Source organism: Taudactylus pleione, unplaced genomic scaffold, assembly GCF_031769625.1.
Source record: "Taudactylus pleione unplaced genomic scaffold, aTauple2 ptg000133l, whole genome shotgun sequence".
NCBI classification, from domain to species: domain Eukaryota; kingdom Metazoa; phylum Chordata; class Amphibia; order Anura; family Myobatrachidae; genus Taudactylus; species Taudactylus pleione.
In genome coordinates, this window is record NW_028284535.1 from 815,124 (window position 1) to 839,000 (window position 23,877).

The window sequence follows — 23,877 nt, forward strand, 5'->3', positions numbered from 1 at the left end:
ACAAACTCCTAGGAAATGCCAGTTTTTTGTCCTGGCTTTACTGAGGTTTTAAAGCATGGCATGGACTTACTCTGTTGGTGCGTTTGGTATATCTTGTTGACATTTATCATGTCCCACATTCATAATGTCGACACTGATGAAGTGATTAGAATGTTGACAAAATGTTTCTGGCCGTCCAGTGGTGACTAACTTTGGTGGGTCACACACGGCTCCAGCAGTCTTCTGGGTCCAGCAGTCAGCTGACGGTGTCTACCGGCTGTCCCTGTGGTGGTTCTGGCAGTGAGTATCACTAACCCCTAACTCTGCCCCTAGTGCCTAACCCTCCTATCCCAATGCCTAATTCTAACCCTCCCCCTTGTGCCTATCTCTAACCCTCCCATCACACAGCCTTACACCGACCCTCCCTAGTCCCTAATCTTCCCGTATCACACTCTAACTCTCCCATCCCTAATCCTAACCCTCCCACTGGTGCCTAATCCTCCCGTATCACAGCATAACTCTCCCATCCCTAATCCTAACCCTCCCACCGGTGCCTAATCCTCCCGTATCACAGCATAACTCTCTCATCCCTAATCCTAATCCCCCCAATGGTGCCTAATCCCCCCGCATCACAGAATAACTCTCCCATCCCTAATCCTCCCACTGGTGCCTAATCCTCCCATATCACAGCATAACTCTCCCATCCCTAATCCTAACCCTCCCACTGGTGCCTAATCCTCCCGTATCACAGCATAACTCTCCGATCCCTAATCCTAACCCTCCCACTGGTGCCTAATCCTCCCGTATCACAGCATAACTCTCACATCCCTAATCCTAATCCCCCCAATGGTGCCTAATCCCCCCGCATCACAGAATAACTCTCCCATCCCTAATCCTAATCCTCCCACTGGTGCCTAATCCTCCCATATCACAGCATAACTCTCCCATCCCTAATCCTAACCCTCCCACTGGTGCCTAATCCTCCCGTATCACAGCATAACTCTCCCATCCCTAATCCTAACCCTCCCACCGGTGCCTAATCCTCCCGTATCACAGCATAACTCTCACATCCCTAATCCTAATCCCCCCAATGGTGCCTAATCCCCCCGCATCACAGAATAACTCTCCCATCCCTAATCCTAATCCTCCCACTGGTGCCTAATCCTCCCATATCACAGCATAACTCTCCCATCCCTAATCCTAACCCTCCCACTGGTGCCTAATCCTCCCGTATCACAGCATAACTCTCCGATCCCTAATCCTAACCCTCCCACCGGTGCCTAATCCTCCCGTATCACAGCATAACTCTCCCATCCCTAATCCTAACCCTCCCACCGGTGCCTAATCCTCCCGTATCACAGCATAACTCTCACATCCCTAATCCTAATCCCCCCAATGGTGCCTAATCCCCCCGCATCACAGAATAACTCTCCCATCCCTAATCCTAATCCTCCCACTGGTGCCTAATCCTCCCATATCACAGCATAACTCTCCCATCCCTAATCCTAACCCTCCCACTGGTGCCTAATCCTCCCGTATCACAGCATAACTCTCCGATCCCTAATCCTAACCCTCCCACTGGTGCCTAATCCTCCCGTATCACAGCATAACTCTCCCATCCCTAATCCTAACCCTCCCACTGGTGCCTAATCCTCCCATATCACAGCATAACCCTCCCATCCCTAATCCTAACCCTCCCCCTTGTGCCTATCTCTAACCCTCCCATCACGCAGCCTAACATCAACCCTCCCCCTAGTGCCTAATCTTCCTCTCCAACACCCTAACCCTAAACCTCCCTTTCCGCAGCCTAATCCTAGCCCCCCCCACTGGTGCCTAATCCTCCTGTCCTACAGCCTAATCCTAACCCTCCTACTCACCACTCCCCCGCCACGCTAGTCTGACAGGCCAAAATAAGTGTGAAAACTGTTCTTTACACACATACACACACACACACTGTTGTGTAAAGGGAAGTTTAGAGTGAATGGCTGGGGGCCGCCTAGGGCCCCCAGAAGCTTTGGGGGCTAAAACAGTGTGAAATACATTTTAGATGCTTTTTTAGCACTCCTGCCATTAGCTGAGACTACACTGTTAGATCACTTAAAAAAAAAAAATGTTCTATATCATCAGTGTTATTTTTCTACATTGCCTCTGAGTTTTTTTCATGGGGTCCCCACAAACTAGTCTGTGTCACTTGGATGCCTAATGTTTTTCGGCAACCCCTATGTATTGCCTTTGCTTGATTCTTTCCTTACCTATATGCTAGTTTCTCTGACGAAATTGAGCCTCCCTAGGCAGACAGTGAGTGGCTCTCTGTCTGTGGGACTTCTGTGCAGGGACTTGGTGGAGGTGGCACTAGTTCCACCTATCATTAGAGATGACGGAACTCAGTTGCACCCCGTTCCTGCCCACTTTAACCCCTGCCTAATCCTAGCCCTCCCACTAGTATCTAAACCTCCCGTCTCGCAGCCTAACCCTCCCATCCCTATTAGCCTAATCCTTACTGTTGGCATTCTGAGAGTGTCTACATTTCACATGTCAACAACCTGAACATGTCGACATACTGACTACATCCCACAGAGAATCTGTTTCACCATCTTTGGGACTCCTCACTGCGGGATAGGCTTTTTTTATTTGTCAGCACAAAGACCACCAGAGCATCAGGGCGTGTAGTTTGAAAACCTAGTGCATACATCATTACCTCAGAGTGCTGCTGGTAAATGTTATTAACAGAAGTTTATTGTCCTGGGTAGGAGTGGATTATTTGCACATATTCCCTGGAGAACAGAAATCAAGATAAACTAGTTACGTGTAAGAGCCCTTACAGGTGACCTAAGAAATATGTACAAATATACTCAAGGTTGGTACCAAAAGTTATATAATTAACCTTTTTCATATCAGAGGACTCTGCAACTGACAGAGAGACACTTCCCATTATATGACTAGAGGAGTCATTATCAGTATATACATTGCTATACTAATAGTTACTAATTAGGCTGCAGTGTTCCCTAACAACAAAGCTGGCAACGGGCACAGTAATGGGAGCGGATGCTGTACAACAAAAATCATTTAATAGAATGATTCCGGTGATTGGTCCTGGGAATAGTTCCTATTACCTGTTACAAGGTTACGCTATCGTCAGCCTCACTCACGTTTTGCTTAACCTGGTTTAACAGAGAACTAGGAAAAGATTTAAATTAGCTGGGCCTTATTTACATAGCAAACAGCTACATGTTTCTGGTTTGCCCTGGTCTCTTCTCTCTGCTCTAGTATCCCAGCACTGGCCTCACTTCTCTGCCCTGGTCTCCCAGCCCTGGCTCCTCTCTGCCCTCGTCTCCCAGCCCTGGCCTCCTTCTCTGCCCTGGTCTCTTCACTCTGCCCTGGTCTCTTCACTCTGCCCTGGTCTCTTCTCTCTGCCCTGGTCTCTCCTCTCTGCCCTGGTCTCTCCTCTCTGCCCTGGTCTCTCCTCTCTGCCCTGGTCTCCCAGCCCTGGTCTCTTCTCTCTGCCCTGGTCTTTTCTCTCTGCCCTGGTCTCCCAGCCCTGGTCTCTTCTCTCTGCCCTGGTCTCCCAGCCCTGGTCTCTTCTCGGCTCTGGTCTCTCCCCTCTGTCCTGGTCTCCCAGCTCTGGTCTCTCCCCTCTGCCCTGGCTCCTCCTCTCTGCCCTGGTCTCCAAGCCCTGTCTCTCCTCTGCCCTGGTCTCCCAGCCCTGATCTCTCCCCTCTGCCCTGGCTCCTCCTCTCTGCCCTGGTCTCTCCTCTCTGCCCTGGTCTCCCAGCCATGGCCTCTCCTCTCTGCCCTGGTCTCCCAGCCATGGCCTCTCCTCTCTGCCCTGGTCTCCCAGTCATGGCCTCTCCTCCCAGCCCTTGTCTTTCATCTCTGTCCTGGTCTCCCAGCCCTGGCGTCCCCTCTCTGCCCTGGTCTCCCATCCCTGGTCTTTCCTCTCTGTCCTGGTCTCCCAGCCATGGCCTCTCCTCTCTGCCCTGGTCTCCCATCCCTGGTCTTTCCTCTCTGTCCTGGTCTCCCAGCCATGGCCTCTCCTCTCTGCCCTGGTCTCCCATCCCTGGTCTTTCCTCTCTGCCCTGGTCTCCCAGCCATGGCCTCTCCTCTCTGCCCTGGTCTCCCAACCATGGCCTCTCCTCTCTGCCCTGGTCTCCCAACCATGGCCTCTCCGCTCTGCCCTGGTCTCCCAGCCATGGCCTCTCCGCTCTGCCCTGGTCTCCCAGCCATGGCCTCTCCTCTCTGCCCTGGTCTCCCAGCCATGGCCTCTCCTCCCAGCCCTGGTCTCTCATCCCTGGTCTTTCCTCTCTGTCCTGGTCTCCCAGCCGTGGCCTCTCCTCTCTGCCCTGGTCTCCCATCCCTGGTCTTTCCTCTCTGTCCTGGTCTCCCAGCGCTGGTCTCCTCTCTGCCCTGGCTTCCCAGTCATGGCCTCTCCTCTCTGCCCTGGTCTCTACTCTCTTTTGGGGGACGCCTCTTACAAAGTAGAAGCATACTGTGGAAGGAAGGACAAATCTGAAGAGACACACGTTACAGCTGTGGCCAACCTCCTAGCTGCATAATAAACTCCTCTTTCTATTACATAAGACATTTCTAAATTTTATTGTTAGAGTTGTGCCCTTTTAAATTGTTCTTTGGTTGGCAAAAAATGTAAGATTTAGGGCTTGATTTTGAGTCGGAGTAAAGTGCCGGCACATGCGGACGTCCTCGGCTCCATCCGTCTGTGTGAGTATCCACGCCGCTTAACGTGTGTGCATCGTTTTTCAGGCTGCAGCCGTCATCATTAGCATTGTCAATTGCGCCCACCCCGTGCTGGGTACTACAGATCCGTCTGCAACAGACGTCCCATCCCCATCCAAACACACCCAGAACATTCCCTTGGCATCTCTTCCATGCGCATTCATAATGGTAACAGCCCAGGCTTGCCCATTCACGGAAAGCTATGTCCACTTGAGATCCGGCTTGCACTGAACGCCCTGCCATTGCGGTGGCTTCGTGTGACACTTACGCTGACCACGTTTGCTGTGTTTGGCGCAGTCTGCAGAAAATTGAGAGATTCTTCCACTTTTCAGTGTCAGAATTAGGCCTTTGTTACTATTAATGTTTACTGTATACCTTTTAGTGTGCTTATGTGTAACCGGAGCATTATATACTTACATATGCTTATTATAAACCCAATCTATTTACATTTACCACCCTCTTCCGTGTCTCATCTCTTCCACGTTTCTGTCTCCCTACAGTTATTATTCAATATATCAACTGCGTCAGTGCGCAGACTCAATGCGGGCCCCCTCCTCTCTCGTGTGGTGCCGCGGCGGGTGGTGCTGCAGTAGATTCTGGCTGAGTGCCAGAATCTACTGCTCATGCGCGGGTCTCCAGGAAAATGGCGCCTGTGCTGTTTTCCCAGGGACAGCAGTACTGTGCATGCACAGTGTCACCGGGAAAATGGGCACACTGGTGACAACGGATGGGTAAGTATGAAACTATATGGGTGCAGGGTGTACGACATGATAGATACGCCCCTGACCTATGTTCAGGGCTGTTGAGATGTCCATGGGGCCCAGGTACGGAGGGGTCATGGCCAAACTACCCTTTACCAAAAAAAGAAAACTAAATTATTGTGCTGCGCACTGCAAGGGGTCATTTGTCCCCCTCAGCAGCTGGTTCGGGCCCCCGCCGGCCCCTCCAACAGGCCCAGGTAATTAGTACCTACCCCCCTCTTAGTACCACTGACTGCGGTAAGGGTTAAGTATACAATTCAAAATGAGGTCTACAGTATGCATTACAAAAATTCAATTCATTATCAACATTACTGTACAGTATTTGTGAAATGGAAAGTTGGAAACTAGTTCTGAGTTCCAGAGAGGCGTATACTGTGCCAGTGCAGGAACAATGGGACACAGTGCCAAATGCCAAGAGCAGACACCGGAGAACTGTACAGTTGGTTCATTCACAGGTGACTTCCAGGCAGTAGCTGAGAGAGAGCAAACATAGAATAAAAGAGAAGAGCAGAAGTAATTTCCCAGGACTGGAGAACTGATACTTGAAAGAGTGGGTTATTTAGTAGCCAATCTCCGCAATGTACTTTTGGCTGACCTTTACAAGGCGGTTAATGGCTCTCTCTTCTCAGGGAACCCGAGGCATCATATCTGTATCCCGGCTCTCTCTCTATCTCTCACACAGCAGATAGCCAGGGAGCTGGATAGGGAACAATTGTTCTTTTCACTGAATAAGCAGAACTCACCTTGGGAACTAGTAATGGCATTAGCAGTATAATGGCTAGGAACCTATAAGGAGTCTTATTCCAGAATTCACTTCTCTAAAACAACAGAGATACATAGCTCTATAAACATGTTTTAAAACCAATATGAATGCACAGTAACGTATGCGCTCTAATAAGCTATTTATAAGGTTTTTTATTAAATTTTAAAATTCTTTTCTTGTGTTTATGGACATTGGGCCTGATTCAGACCCGCTCGCAAGCAGGTCAATGGCCGGGCAGTGCGCGTGCGCGAGCCCTTGAGCGAGCGAGAAATCACTCGCTCCAGGGCTCGCAGCAAAACGGGGCGGCTGTCGATGATGATCGGCAGCTCGCCCCGTTTTGTAGGCGGGGACGGGGGGGGTGGCTGGCCAAATGGAGGCGTTCCTGAAGGAATGCCTGCCGTTTGAGGGTGGCCCTACTGACATCACTAGTGATGTCAGTAGTGAGCTTCCGGCTCTGTTAGAGCCGAAAGCTCACTGGGGCTTGCGGCAGACGAGACCCTACCACAAGTCTCGTCGCAAGCCCGATGGTCGTGATGGTCGCTACCATCACCTGGCCACTCGCAAAAGCTGCGGGTGGTCACCCACAGCTTAGCGAGCGGCCAGAAGGCCGGACCTAAAAAAAAAAAACGCCCTTCAGACCAGCAGCGAGCAGTCTGAATCAGGGCCATAGCGTGGTTAATTGGGAATAAAGAATATTGTTTTGCTCCATATTAACCGGTACGTTACCGCAATTGTCATCATCGTGGCCCTGTCCCCACTGCGCAATGCTGCAAATTGCATATTTGCGCTGCTGGGGGGCCCCTGTGTGGATGCAGGAGGGCAGCCTACGCGCCCAGGAATCTGGGAAGATAGGTTTGCCCTAATTTACAGCGTATTCCCAGGTGTTAGATAGTAATACCACTTTTACACTGCCCCAAATAACCCAGGTTATTGCCGTGTCAACCCAGGTCGCGGCTCAGTGTAAAAAGGACCAGGGGTGGATTCCTGGGTCGAGTGACCCGGCAATCCAACCTTGGTAACGAGTAGGGTTGAACATGGGAACGACTCGTTTTACCCTTACCCAGCAGTGTGAATGGTTGACCCGGTCCCGTTCACAGCATAGGAAGACGTGGATCCCCAGCGTTTGGATATGATGTCATCACCAAGCATTAGCATAAGTTAGTATATTTGGCTTCCACGGGTGCCTGCAAATCAGTCTCTATTAAAATTCCTCTTTTTGTGCACACTGAATACGATTCATACCTTGAGTTTCTTATACTCTGGGCCTGATTCAGAGCCGGACTCTCTGACCAGAGCGCTCGCTCTGAATCAGGGCCCTCCTACCTAAAAATGGAGCAGCCTCTTGGACGCTCGCATAGCTGTGGGTTACCACCCACAGGTATAGCGAGCGTCCATGATGATGGTCGCGATGGTCAAGACCATCGCGACCATCGGGCTTGCGACGAGACCCTGCGGTAGGGTCTCGCTGCCGCAAGCCCTGGAGTGATTTTGGCTCTATCAGAGCCAAAATCACTCCCATTGACATCACTACTGATGTCAGTGGGGCCGGACCCAGACGGTAGGCGTTCCCATGGGAACGCCTCCGTCTGGCAGCCACGCCCCCGGCACGCCCATCAAAGGGGGCGTGCTGTCACTCAACATCGACAGCACGCCCCCTTTGGTGCGAGACCCGGAGCGACGGATTCCCCGTCGCTCGCCGGGTCTCGCGCATGCGCACGATGGAGCTCCCTCCGTTGTGCGCATGCGCACTTCGGCACCATCGACCCGCTTGCGAGCGTACAGCGCTCGCGAGCGGGTCAGAATCAGGCCCTCTGTGCATTGTCTGCTTATATTGTGTATCACATTTACAATGCAAAGTATATTTTGATTAAATTCAGCAACGGAGACATGAAGAGGATTGTGATGCGCCGAGGTCTTATGGGACAATGTGGAGCTAACGTGTCTCCATGCACCAGGTCAGCTATGAAATGTTCCTGGACCTTCACCTGAGCTAGACGGACAAATTTCCACAGAGAGACCATTAACAGTGCATCAGACACACTAGTGAGGGCTTTTATATACCTAGGCAGGCTTCCAGACACAAATCATAGCATAAAACACAATATACACTGACACAAACATGACAAAATAACACAATATGAACAGGTTTGAGGTTTCGCGGTCATGCCCTGTGGCTGAGTCTGCAAGCCAGGACGATATAAAGAAACAGATATGTACAGTATAAAGGTAAACAATGGGGAGGAGAAAAGTACAACCTTACGTCCTTGGTTCTTAGCCTGCAGTACATGCACTTCGGATAGGTCTGAGGGTTACTATAGTCTGTTATAAATAACTAAACCGTTTTCAATTCTGAAAACTAAAACACAGACAATGAATCCAAAGGGGACGGGGTGTTTATAAAACATGTAAAAGTGTAAGGATTAGCTTGGTAAGTGTGCTCAGATTAGCAAGTACATTAAATACACATACGCACATTAGGGGCTGCTTAGTATAAATGAACACACTGGCGTCATTTTCGCAGCCCCGTCGCAGTGCATGGTGGTCCTCGCGCTACACATGAGGGTGCTTGCTTTCCCTGTGCCCGGTTTAGCCTGATTTATGGCTGATATTAGTCATGAGGGGGAGGTGACATCAGCATGCTTCCCACCTGTCATGATTTGACAGGACAGCCCTGATCCGCCAACCTCGAAGGAGGCAGAGTTTTTACCCAATAGTGGTCATTTCAGGATGGTTTGGGCGGAGTTTTGATGGATGGGAACATGGCTCTTCCAGTAGATGCACTGTGAGGGTTTGCTGCCAAACGATAGATCATTAACGATTTGCAATCGTTAATGACCCATCTATATCGTTTGGTCCTTTGTACAATCGTTCCATTCGTAGGCACAATATCGTTTGTTCAGGATTTCAAGGGAAATCGCAAAACGACATTGGATCGTTTGCAAATCGCACCTTAAGGAAGAGCAAGCAACTGTGCATCTTGGTAACACCATGCTGCACTGCACAGATGTAAAATGTGCACAGAGAGTTAAGGTGGGTACACACCTGAAAGATATATCTGCAGATCGAGTGATCTGCAGATATATCTTTAGAGGATATCTATCCAGCAGCTACGGGTCCCTGTGCACGTGCTGGGTGACCTGGAAAACGTGACCTGTGTGGGGTCCTGAGGACGGAGTTTGAGAACCTCTGCTCTAGGGGGAACTTTGTAAACGCTGTCATCACACAGGTTACACCTGCTTTACATCTACATCTACTGACAAATTAAAATCCTGATGTAAAAAAAAAGAACCAACTGTTAACTACACCATAGTGATATCTATGGAGATTTGTATCCATCTAATTACCTAATGTAGCCTTTAGAATGCAAGCTCCTTTAGAGTGTAAGCTGTCATGAGCAGGGCCCTCTTCCCCATACTTGCCTACCCTCCCGATTTGGTCGGGAGCCTCCCGAAAATCGGGTGCCGCTCCCAGCCCCCCGGAAAGGCAGGCAAGCCTCCCGGCCCCCGTTGATGTGTCCGCACCCCCCTGCGATTGTGAGTAAAAGAAACCCGGGGGGGGGGCGGTGACGCCATCGTGAAGAGGGGGCGGAGCCACGATGACGCGATCGTGGTGTCACGCCCCCATGCTCCGCCCCCAATGGCGCATCAGCTGCTGGGCCTTCCCCCTTTGGCCGTGTCACGCCTCCTGCTGTGTGAGCCCGACAGCTCCCTCCCGGAAGGAGGGAGCTAAATTTCGCCAAGCCTGCTCTTCCCTCTGTGCTTTTCCTTCCCTCACTATTAAGGCCCCCATACATCAGCAATCTGAAAACCACAATTGAACAATTTGAAGATTTATTGCCCGATCTTAGGATTTCCCAATCGAGCAATCTGCACCTATACACTACAGATCTTTTTCAGTGATTTGCAGATCGATTGCAGCAAACACAGATCTGGCAATCTTGAAAGGCCCATCATTTTGCTAGAAACGGTCTGCAAATCTGCTGATCATGTCCATACACTAGCAATCTACAGCTCCAATCGATCTGTGAAATCCAACATGTTGGACAATCTGATTAAACAATTCCAATCACGTTTTGGTTGCAATCTGCGATCTGTGAAGCCCATACATTGCAGATTTTTATACACAATCGATTGCAAATTGCACGATTGCTGCAATCCATCTCTGATGTATGGGGGCCTTAACTGTGTACTGGAACATTTTTCTTTAAAGTAATCATTATATTGTCTATTCAAATAAATAAAACTTGAAAGATTTCAATATGTTATAACAGAACAGACACTGCAGCAACACTTGTTAAATTAAAGTCAGCATCCTTTGACGTACAGGGCGAAACGACCCTTTGATAAATCTGCTTCATAGTTATTACAGAAACATCCTTTCCCTGAGACATTAGGGACCAGCTCTGTAACGTGTTCTGCCTCACTGGTCACACACAGGACCAACGTTTATTACCTGAATCCTCACTGGGGACACCATGTATCGGTGGCCTATTGTTACACCTCCCTAACCTTCCATGTACTCTGCTTCCCATGTCAGTCTGTAGCCCCGTCGAGTCCAGGATGTGCGCTGGGGAAGAGGAGCTGACAATTACTTTGTTCAGTCTGGGGCATTATAAGAGCAGGCCATGTGCCGCATCAGGTTCCGCTCAGACTAATTCGTTTTGCAGATACTTTCAGTTTACTATGTTAATAATTAATTCATTTTATTTGTTTCAGGATGTGAAAGTCATGACAGTCTGCCAATAATGTGCCTACAAAACGGGATTGTTTAGGCTAACTCATACTTGCCAACTCTCCCTCATTGTCAGGGAGACTCCCTGAAATAGTAGCAATCTCCCTGTCTCCCTGAAGAGTCTAGCAATCTCCCTCATTTCATCCTTACCCCCATTATGAAGCTGTTATATTAAAAAACAGAGATATATACATTCAAATGGGATCATTAGTGTCATTTCCTTGCATTGGTTATTATAAGGCACAATTGCCCTCATTCAGAGCCACTCGCTATCGACAGTACGCTCGTTCCGAGCGATGTTCGCACATCTGCGCATGCGTACGGTTTTTAGGACGCATGCGCGAACCAGTCAGTGCGGCCGAAAATCATTTGTACGGAATATAGCGAGTGCCTGCTATTTTGAGTGACAGAATGAGGCGTATGTGGGTGGAAACAGGGGAAGGTGCTTGAAAACGGGGAGTGGAGATCCGAACGCAGGCGTGCTTAAAGGTCAAAACGGGCGTTTTATGGGTGTGCATAATTAATATAGCAGCGTCAATGACCACGTCACTTGGTTTTTTTATAGCCAGAACTGCTCGCAAAATTGTGGTAGCAAAAACCAACCACAAGAATAGCGAGCAGTTCATACCCTGGTCGATGTACTCGATTAATCTAATAAATAGCGGACATGACGTAGGATGCGAGCGGCCAGGGGGCGTATTTTTCCAAAAAACGAACGCAAGTTTTGTTCGCTCGTTCAGACCTAGAGGCGTGAACAGACCGCAAACAGCGAACGGTTCATTTGAATAGCCACCCCTTGTTTTGGAACAAACGAACGCAAATAGCGAATGGCTCTGAATGAGGGCCAATGATCCCTATGAAGTGTGTTTTTATCAACAAACAGATCTTACTAACTGCTTTTGGGCTGGTTTACATTTGGATGTAAGTCAGGTTTAGGACACGCCTCTCAGATTTATCAGTACACGCCCATCACATGTATGACACGCCTCTCAGATTTATCAGTACACGCCCACTGTAACACGCGCTCATAGGTGCTGCTTTCACAATCTCCCTGAAATGCTTTTTCAAAAGTAGGCAAGTATGGACTATAACTCCCATATCAAGGGTAATAGTGATTAACCATTCATCTGCCCTCTCACTCTCATGCACCAGCAGCCACGACTCGCACTAGCTATGTCTGTTATGTCACTATCAGGGTTACCAGAAAGGGAGGAGTACAAAGTGCTCGGTCCCTGACTGGGGGCCCTGCCTGCAATGGAGGTGCTACATACTTGCCGACAATCAGCTCCAGCCTTCCGGGGGGCGGGGCAGGCCATTGGGGGCGGAGCCGGGGGCAGGACGGCCATTTTGTGTGACACTGGGGGCGGAGCCGGGGGTGGGGCTGCACGATCGTGTCATCGTGACTCCGCCCCCTCTTCACAATGCCGTGATTTTCAGCATTGTGAAGCAGGGGGCGGGGCCACGATGGCACAATTCTGCGCGAATCGCGTCACCGCCCCCCCCCCGCTGCGGGTATTTCTGTTTTTTTCAGGGGGGAGGTGGGGAGGGTCGGAGACTTCCGGGAGGCTTGCCTGCCTTTCCGGGGGGCCGGGAGTGGCACCCGAAAATCGGGGGGCTCCCAGCCAAATCGGGAGGGTAGGCAAGCCTGAGGTGCTACCACTCCTTCAACAACGCACCACCACGAAGGCACCATGGTACTTGTAACAACAGAGCCCCCCCTTATAATCGATCCAGTAACAGTGCCCGAAATCGTCGGAACGATATATAGTGCGCATCAATATAGTGTGTACGCCCGATCCGTCGTTCACGCCGGTCGGTCATCTCAGCGTCCCATCTGCCATGCTAAATGGCAGATAGGACGATGCAATGATCGACGCGGTGCTGTTACATGCAGCATGTAACGGCACATCACGCCATCGTACACCGGGTTGTGCAGTGTGTACAGCGTGCCTGTCAGTTTGATCGCCGTTGCAGGGGCGTGCATAAATTAGCCACTGCGACGGCATACGCAGCCTGAGTACTCGCTGCGTGCGATGAGACTTGCAATTCCGAGACAGGTCAGAGCTGCTGTGATTGTGCGTGACGGACCGATGTGCCTCGATGTTATCGATGTGTATGCAGGACTGTGAGATGTTACGATTGTGAGGACGCAGCAGTGGGCGTCTCTATGCTGGCTGAGCGGTGGCAGACATTAGCATATTTTCGCAGATTCATTGCATGCGATTACGCAGCTGCGATCCGTGCTGAATCTGGCCGTATATTCCCAATCACACGGACACACACAGGTTCATTTTATTGTCAGAAGCCAATTAACCTACCAGCATGTTGAGAGTTAGAGTTGGGGGCACATGGAGGAAATCCATGCAGAGCATACAAACTCCACACAGATGACTGGGAACTGAACTCATGACCTCAGTGCTGTGAGGCAACAATGCTAAGCTAACCCCTACGCCAACTGCGCTGCCCACTAACTTATGAGTTGGAGATAAACCCATTTTAGAATCCTGCCGTCTATTAACCATACTTGCTGACTCTCCCTTAATGGCCAGGCAGCTCCTGGCCATCCACAGGAGAATGCAAGGCACACTCCCCACTTCCCCCCGCATGCCCCCTACTGCCCCCCACTTACCTGGTGAAAGTGGGCAGTCCGGAGGGTGCCTATTCTGAATTGCGTCATAGTGGCCCCACCCTCTGCGTTATAATGCCAGAAATCTTGCCATTGTATAGCAGGGGGCAGGGCCACGATGACGCAATCACGTCCCCACATCGCCCACCATTGCCGCCGCCACATCCCCTGCAGTGCCATCCTGGAGGGGGCAGTCGGAAAGTCAACATGTATACTGTAAACTCAGTGGCGGGTTCAGGAAAGATTACGGCAGCTTGTTCGGTATAACCTGTGCTGCATTAATCATATAGGCAGTGAGGACTATTCTTATTATAATAGAACACTACCGGGCCTGGTTTAAACTTTATATCAGTGTTTAGGTACTATTATTGTACTATTTATTGTACCTGAATGGCTCAGGAGGTCTCTTTATTTTTTACTTGCGCTTAGCACTCTTGCAAATCAGCTGCCTGGTGTTCCTCCTCCACCCACCCCCCTTCTTTTTTTCTTCTTCCCACTCCCACCCTAGTTTAAAGAACTGCTGGTGTGCCAACATTTATTAAGTCTTTCTGAGTCTGGTATCATTGTATGTACTTTAAAAGTGGCCCTGGGTACACAGTATTATATTAGTCCAAGGATCTATTAGTGAGTGACCACAAACAGGTATAGTAACAACATATAAATGCAACTAAAAAAAAATACCCTGATGTTCCCAACAGGAATTCTAGAGAAAACTGACTACCTTAAAACAGAGAAAATTTAGGGGGCAATCCAATTAGGTGCGAGTTGGGTAGTGCGATCCGTTCTCACGGCAATATCGAAATGCAAATTGCAGTTGCAGTCCAATTACAAACTCACTTTTTTTTTTTTTACAGGAATCCTTTTTTTTTAGTTTTTAAAAAAATTTAAAGTGACCTCAAATTACCACAAATTCACCCTTTTTTCAACTTTTTTTAAAATAATTTTTCATTTAATTCGTTTGTTTGCTTTTTTTTTTTTTTTTTAAATACTCAAATCAGCCATTTGACACCATTTAAAAACTTTCCTTATGCTCACTAACAGCCATCTATATGGTCATGCTAACTTTTGAGGGGTCCAGGATGGTCTCCTCACTTTTTCATGCACTTCTCCCAAGTCGCTTGCTATAGAAAATTCTCACACCCTCGCTGGGAGTAGCACAGGTTGGCATTTCTAATTGGATTGCGTGTTTCTCGAGAGCGAACATTCGTGCAAAGTGTGCGAGTTTCATGAAACAAACTCGCACTTGCAAACTCGCATCTAATTGAATTGACCCTCTAGTCTGGTTTACACTAGACCAGTAGTTCCCAACTCCAGTCCTCAAGTACACCCAACAGGTCATGTTTTCTGGATTTCTATCTGTGGAAACAGGTGGGATATTTAGTGACCCAACAAAATAGATGAACTCATCTGTGCATGACTAAAGAAATCCAGAAAACATGACCTGCAGGGGTACCTTGAAGACTAAAATGTAGAACCACTGCTCTAGACAGAGACTGCAAGCAACGGGTTGCGGCACTACAGTAAATCTACTGTTCACTTTGCTAAACTTCTATAGTCATATATACAGTGTTGTCACAGCAGTAGTCCCAGGTTATAATACATTAACCCAAGTCAGACCAGTGACGTGCCACAGCTACAGGGTCATACATCAGCAATCAATTGGGGGAATTCTGCGTTTTGCAGATGATTGTGTAAAAAAAAAAAATTGCAATATACGGGGTTCACCGATTGCCGATTCCTACCAAAAAGTGATCAAAATCAGCGAATCAGATAGTCCAACATGTTGGATTTCACCGACCAATCGTGGCTGTAGATTGTTAAGGTGCCCACGCACATACCGATGTGCACACGATCAGCCGATGTGTACGATTTCCCTTGAAACTCTCCTCGGCAGCTCTGCACACGATCTCCACACGATATGCACACAATTTGGTGTCCAATCTTCATAGGATCTCTCCTGCATGCAGACTTTTCAGTGTATTGTATCCTAGATTGTCACATCTTGCCTACAGCACGGCAGATCTGAAGATGCAATGTGCGACCAGCGGGGACGCGCATCGCATCGTGATCGTGAGTGGGGGCTCACGATTTCGGCATATTTTACACGATCTGTCGTTCCAATGCGTCAGAATCGGCCAGATCGGGTAAAATATCGCCATGTGTGTGGGCAGCTTAAGTGTATGGTGCCGATAATCCGTTCTGCAGACTATCCATCCTTTGGTGAAGATGATCCTGTGAATCGCTGGTACATATCGGCAATGCATGTGTACGTATTGGTGGATTGGAGGATCGTTAAATCAGGAGGGTGGGGAGGAGGGGGCATAGAATGGGTGAATCTTTTTTTTTTTTGTGATTGCTGATGTATGGGTCCCGTATAATCTGCTACAGTTAATAGAAGACTGTGGACAGCTGATAGTACTATCTATGTCATTTCATATACACTTGCATTACCTCTCATCATCATTCCTTCAGAAATGATTATTAGAAGCAACTATTTATTTATCATCATTTAATTATCTAGTGGCAGCATATTCTGTAGCGCTTTAATTAATAAGAGATTGTTTTACAAATTGCTGAAAATAAAAATATACAGTATACACATCTGCGGTAGTGCTCAATTTACTGGAGAGGAGGGGAGTACAAGCCTTTCCCCATATACGTATTGTTTAGTCCCCCATTATTGTGTACCCCTACTCTCCTGGAGGTACCTGCCATTTGCAATACAAAAATAGGAATCGGTTGTTTAATACTAAAAGGAAAGTTGTTCCTAGGCATCGCTCTATGCACACTGCACATAGGAGGGAGCAGAGCAATAATTCTGTACTGTACATACCTTTAATAACCTCCTTGTCCCTCGTCCATGCTCCACATCAAGTCCCCTGGAAGCATTCCTGCTGCCTCTCCCTTATAACTCCATCTCTTCTGCCAGCAGCATCCAGGTACAGACGCTCAGCGAGGCCAATGGCCACTTTTGTGCGAGATATCAATTCAAGCAGAGCGCATGGATCTCCTGCTGGAGCACAAGTGGAGCCTGTGACAGAGGCGAAGCGATTGCCCTTCCTGAGTCCTGCTGGTGTCACATTAGCAGTGTAAGGTTTATGCAAATATAACTGTAGACTAGGAGACATTATGCAAACAGAGGCGTTCCCTACACAAAGCCCACTGCCCGGCGTGGTGTGGGCTGCATTGCACAGACAGGTGGTAACACGACACTGCACAGGCTGCTATATGGAAGCCGCACCTCTCTCCTTTATTGCATTGACAAATGAGCTGTATTATACAATGCAATAAAAGGGGAGAGGTGCGGCTTCCGTATAACAGCCATAAAAGTCAGTAAGTAACTTATAGGTTCTCTTGTTAAACCTGCAACACAATAAACGAGGATTACAAAGCAGGGGCAGTGCGGTTATAGGTCAGCAACAAGGGCTGGGTTGAACGTACTCCGTTTGCGGAGTGTCTCTTACGCGAATGCGCATGCTCAGAGAATGGGCGCACGCAGTATGCGCAATGCAGAGTGATGTACATTTCAATCACATCTAAACTTGCCACCAGACACACCGTAGCAGGGTACTGGTTTGCCCTGGGCCAGCCCCCGCTGCCGCCGGACCCCCGCCAGCACATGCTGTCATGACATCACAGAAGCAAGAGCCGGGAGCAGGAGGCCCTCCCAGGCAACCATCAAGCTGGAGGCAGGTGCCAACGGACCAGCGACAGTACCACCACCTTAGCCTTAAACCCTGGATGACGGCACCGGTTGCACGCCCCTTTTTATTGTCCTGAGCATAGCGGCGGAAGAGGGTTTTAATAGGGCGTTCTCACATAGGCAGCCTTCAGTGGGGGGAAGGGGCTGTTATGGAGTTATGCAGACCTGGACATTGCACGACAAGGATACGAAATTGACCTAAGTGTGTATGTGTGTGAGCATGTGATAGGGAATATAGATTATAAGCTCCACTGAGGCAGAATGGTAAGATATTCTCTGTAAAGCGCTGCGGAATATGTGTGCGCTATATAAATAATTGGTAATAAAATAATAATAATAATAATGGTTTATAAACATTGCTACATCATCAATCATAATACTCAAATAAGTAGCAGGGTGCAGAAACCAAGGGTTAGGTGTCGCTGTAGGCAGTATGGAGTATATGATAGTATAAGTAAGGGAAGGAAAAGCACATGAGGGAAGAGGGCCCTGCTCGTGAGAGCTTATATTCTAAAGGGGAGGGGCAGACAGACAGGGGTGACACAGAAGGGAGTGACAATGAGCAAGGAGCATGGGGCAGTGGGTAAGGATGAGAGCTGGAAGGCTTTGAAAAAGAAGTGGGTCTTGAGACCCCGTTTTAAGTTTTGTAGAGAGATGGAGAGTCTGATAGGGAGAGAGTTCCAGAGGTAGGAAACAGCACGGGTAAGATTATGGAGACGAGAGCGGGAGAGAGTAATCAGTGGGCAGGAAAGGCGGCGTGCATTTGTGGAGCAAAGTGGACGGGCAGGAGTGTGAAGGGAGTTGAGATCAGAGATGTAAATGGGAGAGGGTTGGGTGAGGGCTTTGTGAGTGTGAGAAGTTAGAATTGGGTTCTGAAGGGGAAGGGGAGCCAGTGTAGGGCTTGTAGGAAATAAACATATTCCTACCCACAGTCACCCATCACCCTTCTTCAACGCCCCACCCCTCCATTCACACCATTTCTCTCTTTAGGGGGGATGTACTGAAAAAAAAAATGCTGTAAAATCTCCATAAATTGTGGGGTTTTTTTGCATTTCCATTATGTACTAAGCACTGGAATGCGAAGAACGGAGGTGATGGGAGGAAAACCGGGGGGAGACAGATGGAAGACAGGGGAAACAACATGGAAAGACAGGGGAAACAACATGGAAAGACAGGAGGAACACAGGTGGGGACAGGAGGAACACAGGTGGGGACAGGAGGAACATGGAGGGCGGAACATTATATACACATATATATTAGGGTGGTCCTTATATAGTGAAAAAAATTAAAGTGTCTGGAATCTCAGGTCTCATGGTCCTATTTTTTTTCCATTTAGTTTTGAAGTTATTTGTGTAACGTTGTTCTTTGATTGCTTTATGTGTAAGGTGTGCTCACGTGCTTTTTGTTTCTCTCTTTTCACAGGTTTGAAAAGAGAGTCTAAGATTACTACAGCAGGTTACCATCATTCTCAGTAGAAGTGTAACAATGGCAACTAGTGCATCACCTTCCACGAGAAGCAAGTGTGAGCTGATGACGATTACAGAGGAGTAGGAGTTTTTGATGGGCCAAAGAGAGAAAGGAAGACAAGGTGCAATGATAGGAGTAGATAAAGTACTTGCCAAAAAAAGAAGAGGCTACAGAAAGAAAGAGAAAAGCAACAATTGCAAGGATAGAAAAATAAAAAACTAAGAAGAGCCTATATAAAAAAGATGGTATACTGGAATCGTCTACCACAAGCTCTGATGAACCGCATTCACCCATTAGAGAAAGGGGCAACAATTATTAACAATGTTTGTGAAATATGTTCTATACTTTAGCTTTCACATTCTAATAAATGTGTATTAAAGACTTTACCTTTATTTTAACTCGCTTTGGCTCTGTTGGCTATTACAGGGCACAGACTACAGCAGTGATGTTCAACCTTTTTTAACTCGAGGCACAGTACGCAAGATATTAAATTTGCCAAGGCACACCATTCGTCGATGCGGCGTGCGCAACCTATGGAAAACATACATATTGGCTCCCACATAAAAAAGCACATACATTGGCCCCCATAGGAATAAAACGCACATACATTGGCCCCCATAGGAATAAAACGCACATACATTGGCCCCCATAGGAATAAAACACACATACATTGGCCCCATAGAAATAAAACACATACATTGGCCCCACAAAAAAAAAATAGCATTGGATGACCCCCACAGAAAAAAAAAAAAAAAATAGATATTGCTGGCTCCCAAAGAAATAAAAGCCCACATTGCTACACATAAAAAATAAATTGACATTTTGCATACTGTCCCTACCTGTCCCTCGTCACCAGAGCTGTCAGCAGGGTGCAGCATGCAGGCAGGCAGGCTGGCTGGCTGGGGGTGCTGGTCGCCGAGGGCTTGCTGGCTGTACTGGTGGCCGTGGGGCGGGCTGTCTGGCTGGTGAGGCAGGCAGGCGGGCTGACTGTGTTGGTGGCCGCAGGGCTGGCTTGCTCGCTGGTGAGAGAGGCAGGCTGGCTGGTGGCCGCGGGGCTGGCTTGCTCGCTGGTGAGAGAGGCAGGCTGGATGGCGGTGCTGGTGGCCGCGGGGCTGGCTGGGGAGGCAAGCTGGCTGACTGGGGGTGCTGGTGGCCTTCATGCAGGGCTTCTCTAGGGGCCGCGGAGCTGACTAGAGACGCGGCGTGCGTGACCTGTGATGTCACGCCGCCGCGTCTGCATAGGTGATGGACTGGGCATGCCTGAGACTCCCAGAGGAGCTCAGCGCTGCCCGGATCGCAGTATGGCAGATCTGACCGGCAGCTCTGACCGGTGGATCTGACCAAGCGGCACACTAAACAACCGCACGCGGCACACTAGTGTGCCGCGGCACAGCGATTGAAAAACGCTGGACTACAGAATAACCCATTTTTAATTCAAAATACACATTTATGGCTGAGCACATAGTAAAAGTGGTCAGATCATAATGATTTTTGGTACACATCACTTTCTAATGAGAAGGATCTACATGAGTGGGTGAGAGACTTATAATCAGAAAGTCTTAAAATAAGAGCCCCCCATTATATATATATATATATATATATATATATATATATATATATATATATATGACAATACTTAGAGGGCGCTAACAGATGGAATGTTCTGTACAATTTAATACCAATACAAAATCCACAATGGAGATACCACTGAAAACTTTCAGCTGACAGATATTAGCATTGAAGAATTCTTCTGATTTGGCCACCAAGGTTCTTATTCAATGTGTGAGATGTCCATTAGGTTCTATGAACATACCCTCTCTCCAAGGAAATCACCCAACAATGCGGCCAATGGCCAAATATTAGTACATCAGAATCATTTTATTCTTGATTAAATGTTAAAAATGAGCATAAAAAGCAATTGCTTACATCAAATATATAAAAAATTGTGCTGCTGATAACGCCAATATGAAGCTATAGAGATTATCCCTTTGATTTTTGGATTCCAAGGCTGAACCTAAACATGGACGTTATAAGCGGCACCCCGATCAATAGAAGTTACATTTTCCCATGTGTCTTTTTTTTCTCTTATACCAGACAGTCCTGAAGCCAATCTGTATTATTAATAATAAGTGGTAATAACAGTAGTCCTACATGCAAATGTGATATCACATAGAAATGGCAAATATCATACTGATTCTATAGTACAGTTATTTTGTTTTGAGGGGTTTCTTTAAATGACCCTTTTATCCTGCACTTTACCTTGCACAGAGGGCCGGATTCAGCACTGCATACTAGTTGTGCTGCTGATCGGTTTGGGAATCTGGGCACGGGCGGGGCCTCAGTAAAGGGGGCGGGGCAGGGCCGGCTCTAGGGGTGTTCGATCAGCCATAAAGGGCGCAAACCTTCCCGGCATCCCAATTTTCAGCGGGACAGTACTGGGCCGAAATGGCCTGCGAGTGGTCAAATCGGGAGGTTTGTAGATCCCCACCGCCCCAGCTGTGCGGCGGTGCCGGACTCCTGGAGTTTGAATGGTGCGCGGCATCCATTCAGTGACGGGAGAGGGTTGGGGGAAGCCCAGCTAGTGAGGCTCCCCCCAGCCTGACATTATTTGGAGGCGTGCCATGCGGGCACGCCTCCAAATAACATCACGTAGGGGGCGTGGCCTATGGTAATTAAGTCACGTCCCCAATTTCAGTCTCGCGCTCTGTTAAGGGCCGGCACAGGGTGCTCCGACCCCTTGAGCCGGCCTTGGGGCGGGGCTTAGGGCGGCCACTGGCAGGCTGCTGTAGCTGGAAAAAAATCCTGTCCGCTGCAGCAGCAGTACAACAGATGATGTGGGCCTGTTTTGATGGGAGGGCCTGGAGCTGCAGCTCCACCCTCCCCATTGTTAACCCCGCCCTGCCTCAAAATATAACAGCCTTCCTGTGCTTTCTGCATTGGTTACATTGTATCCAACCAGCAGCTCTGTGTTATATCGAAGGGCCACAATAATAACTTTTGGCTACAAAGCCCAGATAGATCTACCAACTGTCCCGAACTGAGAGGACTGCGCCGACACTCAGGACTTTATAGTAATGATAGTTGGCTACGCTCCCCCATGTCCCTAGTTTGATGTGACCACACTATTCTTGTGTATGATATGCATCAAGGCAATGTTGGGAGGTCTGCATAAATAGTAGAAGCTGTAGGACAGAATGTGCAATGCAATAAGGTAACATAGATCTGGAAACCCCTTTAAGGGGGAGATATATCAAACCTTCTAAAGGTTGGAGAAGTTGCCCAAGCAACCAATCAGCTCCTAGCTAGCATTTGCCAAGTACATTCTATAAAATGGTAGGCAGAAGCTGTCACGGCTCGAGGTATTGGAAGGGGTGGACCCGAACTGGGTTGAGATGCAGAGACACCAGGACCAGGAGAGAGTTGGAATTTAGATGGTTTAATGTAATTCCTTTGCATACAGTAAAATGAGGACTAAACGTGAGATGGTAATTATAGTCCTTGGTGCAGAGATGCTCAACTGAAGATACTGTAAACAAAAGATAAGAGTCTCTGAGGTTCAGGGGGTACTGTAGCGAGGAACTGTAGAATTGAATACTGTAGAACTTGAAGAAGGATACCAATACTGGAGGGTAGTTGAATATAAAACCTGGATGGAGTATGCAGAATTGGTATATGAACTTGAGTCAGACTCTGGGACGGAGTACGCTGGATGGGATGAGCACTTTGAATAGGACTCCGGGATGGAGTGTGCTGGATTGGGTGAAGCACTTTGAATAGGACTCCGGGATAGAGTGTGCTGGATTGGGTGAAGCACTTTGAATAGGACTCCGGGATGGAGTGTGCTGGATTGGGTGAAGAACTTAGAATAGGACTCCGGGATGGAGTGTGCTGGACTGTGAGCAGGAGTACTCCCGACTGGAATATACAGGAACTAGAGGAAGGCAAACTGGAAAGGAAACCAGCGGAGCTCAGGAACATAGGTCTTGCTGTAGCAAAGAGCACTATTGTACTGGCAATGAGACAGAGTCAGGGAAGGGCTTTTATACCCCTGGTCGGATGATGATTGCCTGGAGCAACTGGAGAGTGCTGCTGACTGGATGGATCTGGACCACCTGACTTGATCCAAGATGGCCGCGCCCATGATCCGGAGGTCTGACACACTGAAGTGCAGGAAGTGCGGCTGGGACACCTAGGCAACAGTGGGGATGCAGGAAACCAGCTTCAGGCATAGGCCCCACTCTGGATTCCACTGACAGGAGCGACCGGCGACTCAGCAAGGCGCGATGACATAAGCGCATGGGGAGATGCAGGGGTCTCAGCCAGAGATCTCTAGCACGGTTTGTGACAGAAGCTGATTGGAGGCTATGAGAAACATGTACACTTGTTCACTTCTCCGCTCTGTAGAAGGTGTGATACATCCCCGATGACTCCATCTTTTATGGATCACTTCTGGGATAACATATTTATTTCAGCACACTGTACTGTACAGTATGTCCCCGAGGCCAAGTCTTTGAGGTTACATACACATGGACATTTTGGGGGGGTATAAATTATGCAAACATCATTTTGATGTTTCCAAGTAGTTACTCCCAAGCTGCTCTTAGTTACGGCTGATACATCCTAGGAAAATGTCTGTGTTGCTGGTCTATATATAAGCAGCTCACCCTTAAGGTGTTCTGCAAAGTAAAGAGCAACAGGATCTCCACAGATATATTGAAACCATGACTTTTAATAGTGTTCTTAAGGCACATGCAAAGTTCAATGTACACAAACGGGTATATATATAGATATACAGTATATATATAGCATACTTTTTAAAGGATGATTCCAACTGTGGACTCTGGCAGCACAGAGCGTTTTACAGCCAAACTAATTACTCATTAACAAAGCGGACAGAGCTCCCGTTCTACTAATCATGCCAGAATATGGGACTTTGGGCCAGATCCAGGACGGATCGTAATTGCGATTGCAGCTGCGTAATCGCACGCAATGCCGCTGCACAACATATGCTAATGCCTGCCAGAGCTCAGCCAGCATACAGACGCCCACTGCTGATATCTCACATCCGTAAAACCTTGCGGTCCTGCGTACACATCGGTAACAGCGAAGCTCCTCA

At 48.3% G+C, this 23,877-nt stretch overlaps 1 protein-coding gene across 2 annotated transcripts in view; it reads right to left on the reverse strand.

Moving 5' to 3' along the window:
• Positions 1-23,877, reverse strand: part of LOC148523438 (uncharacterized) — a 70,656-nt gene that overhangs the window by 30,155 nt on the left and 16,624 nt on the right. The window contains exon 1 of one of the 2 annotated variants that reach the window (XM_088473232.1): positions 16,425-16,659. The exons of the other annotated variant lie outside the window; for it this stretch is intronic. The gene's annotated coding sequence lies outside the window, so the exon portion shown is untranslated. Of the gene's footprint in view, positions 1-16,424; positions 16,660-23,877 lie in introns of those variants that run through there. 2 annotated transcript variants of the gene reach the window in all.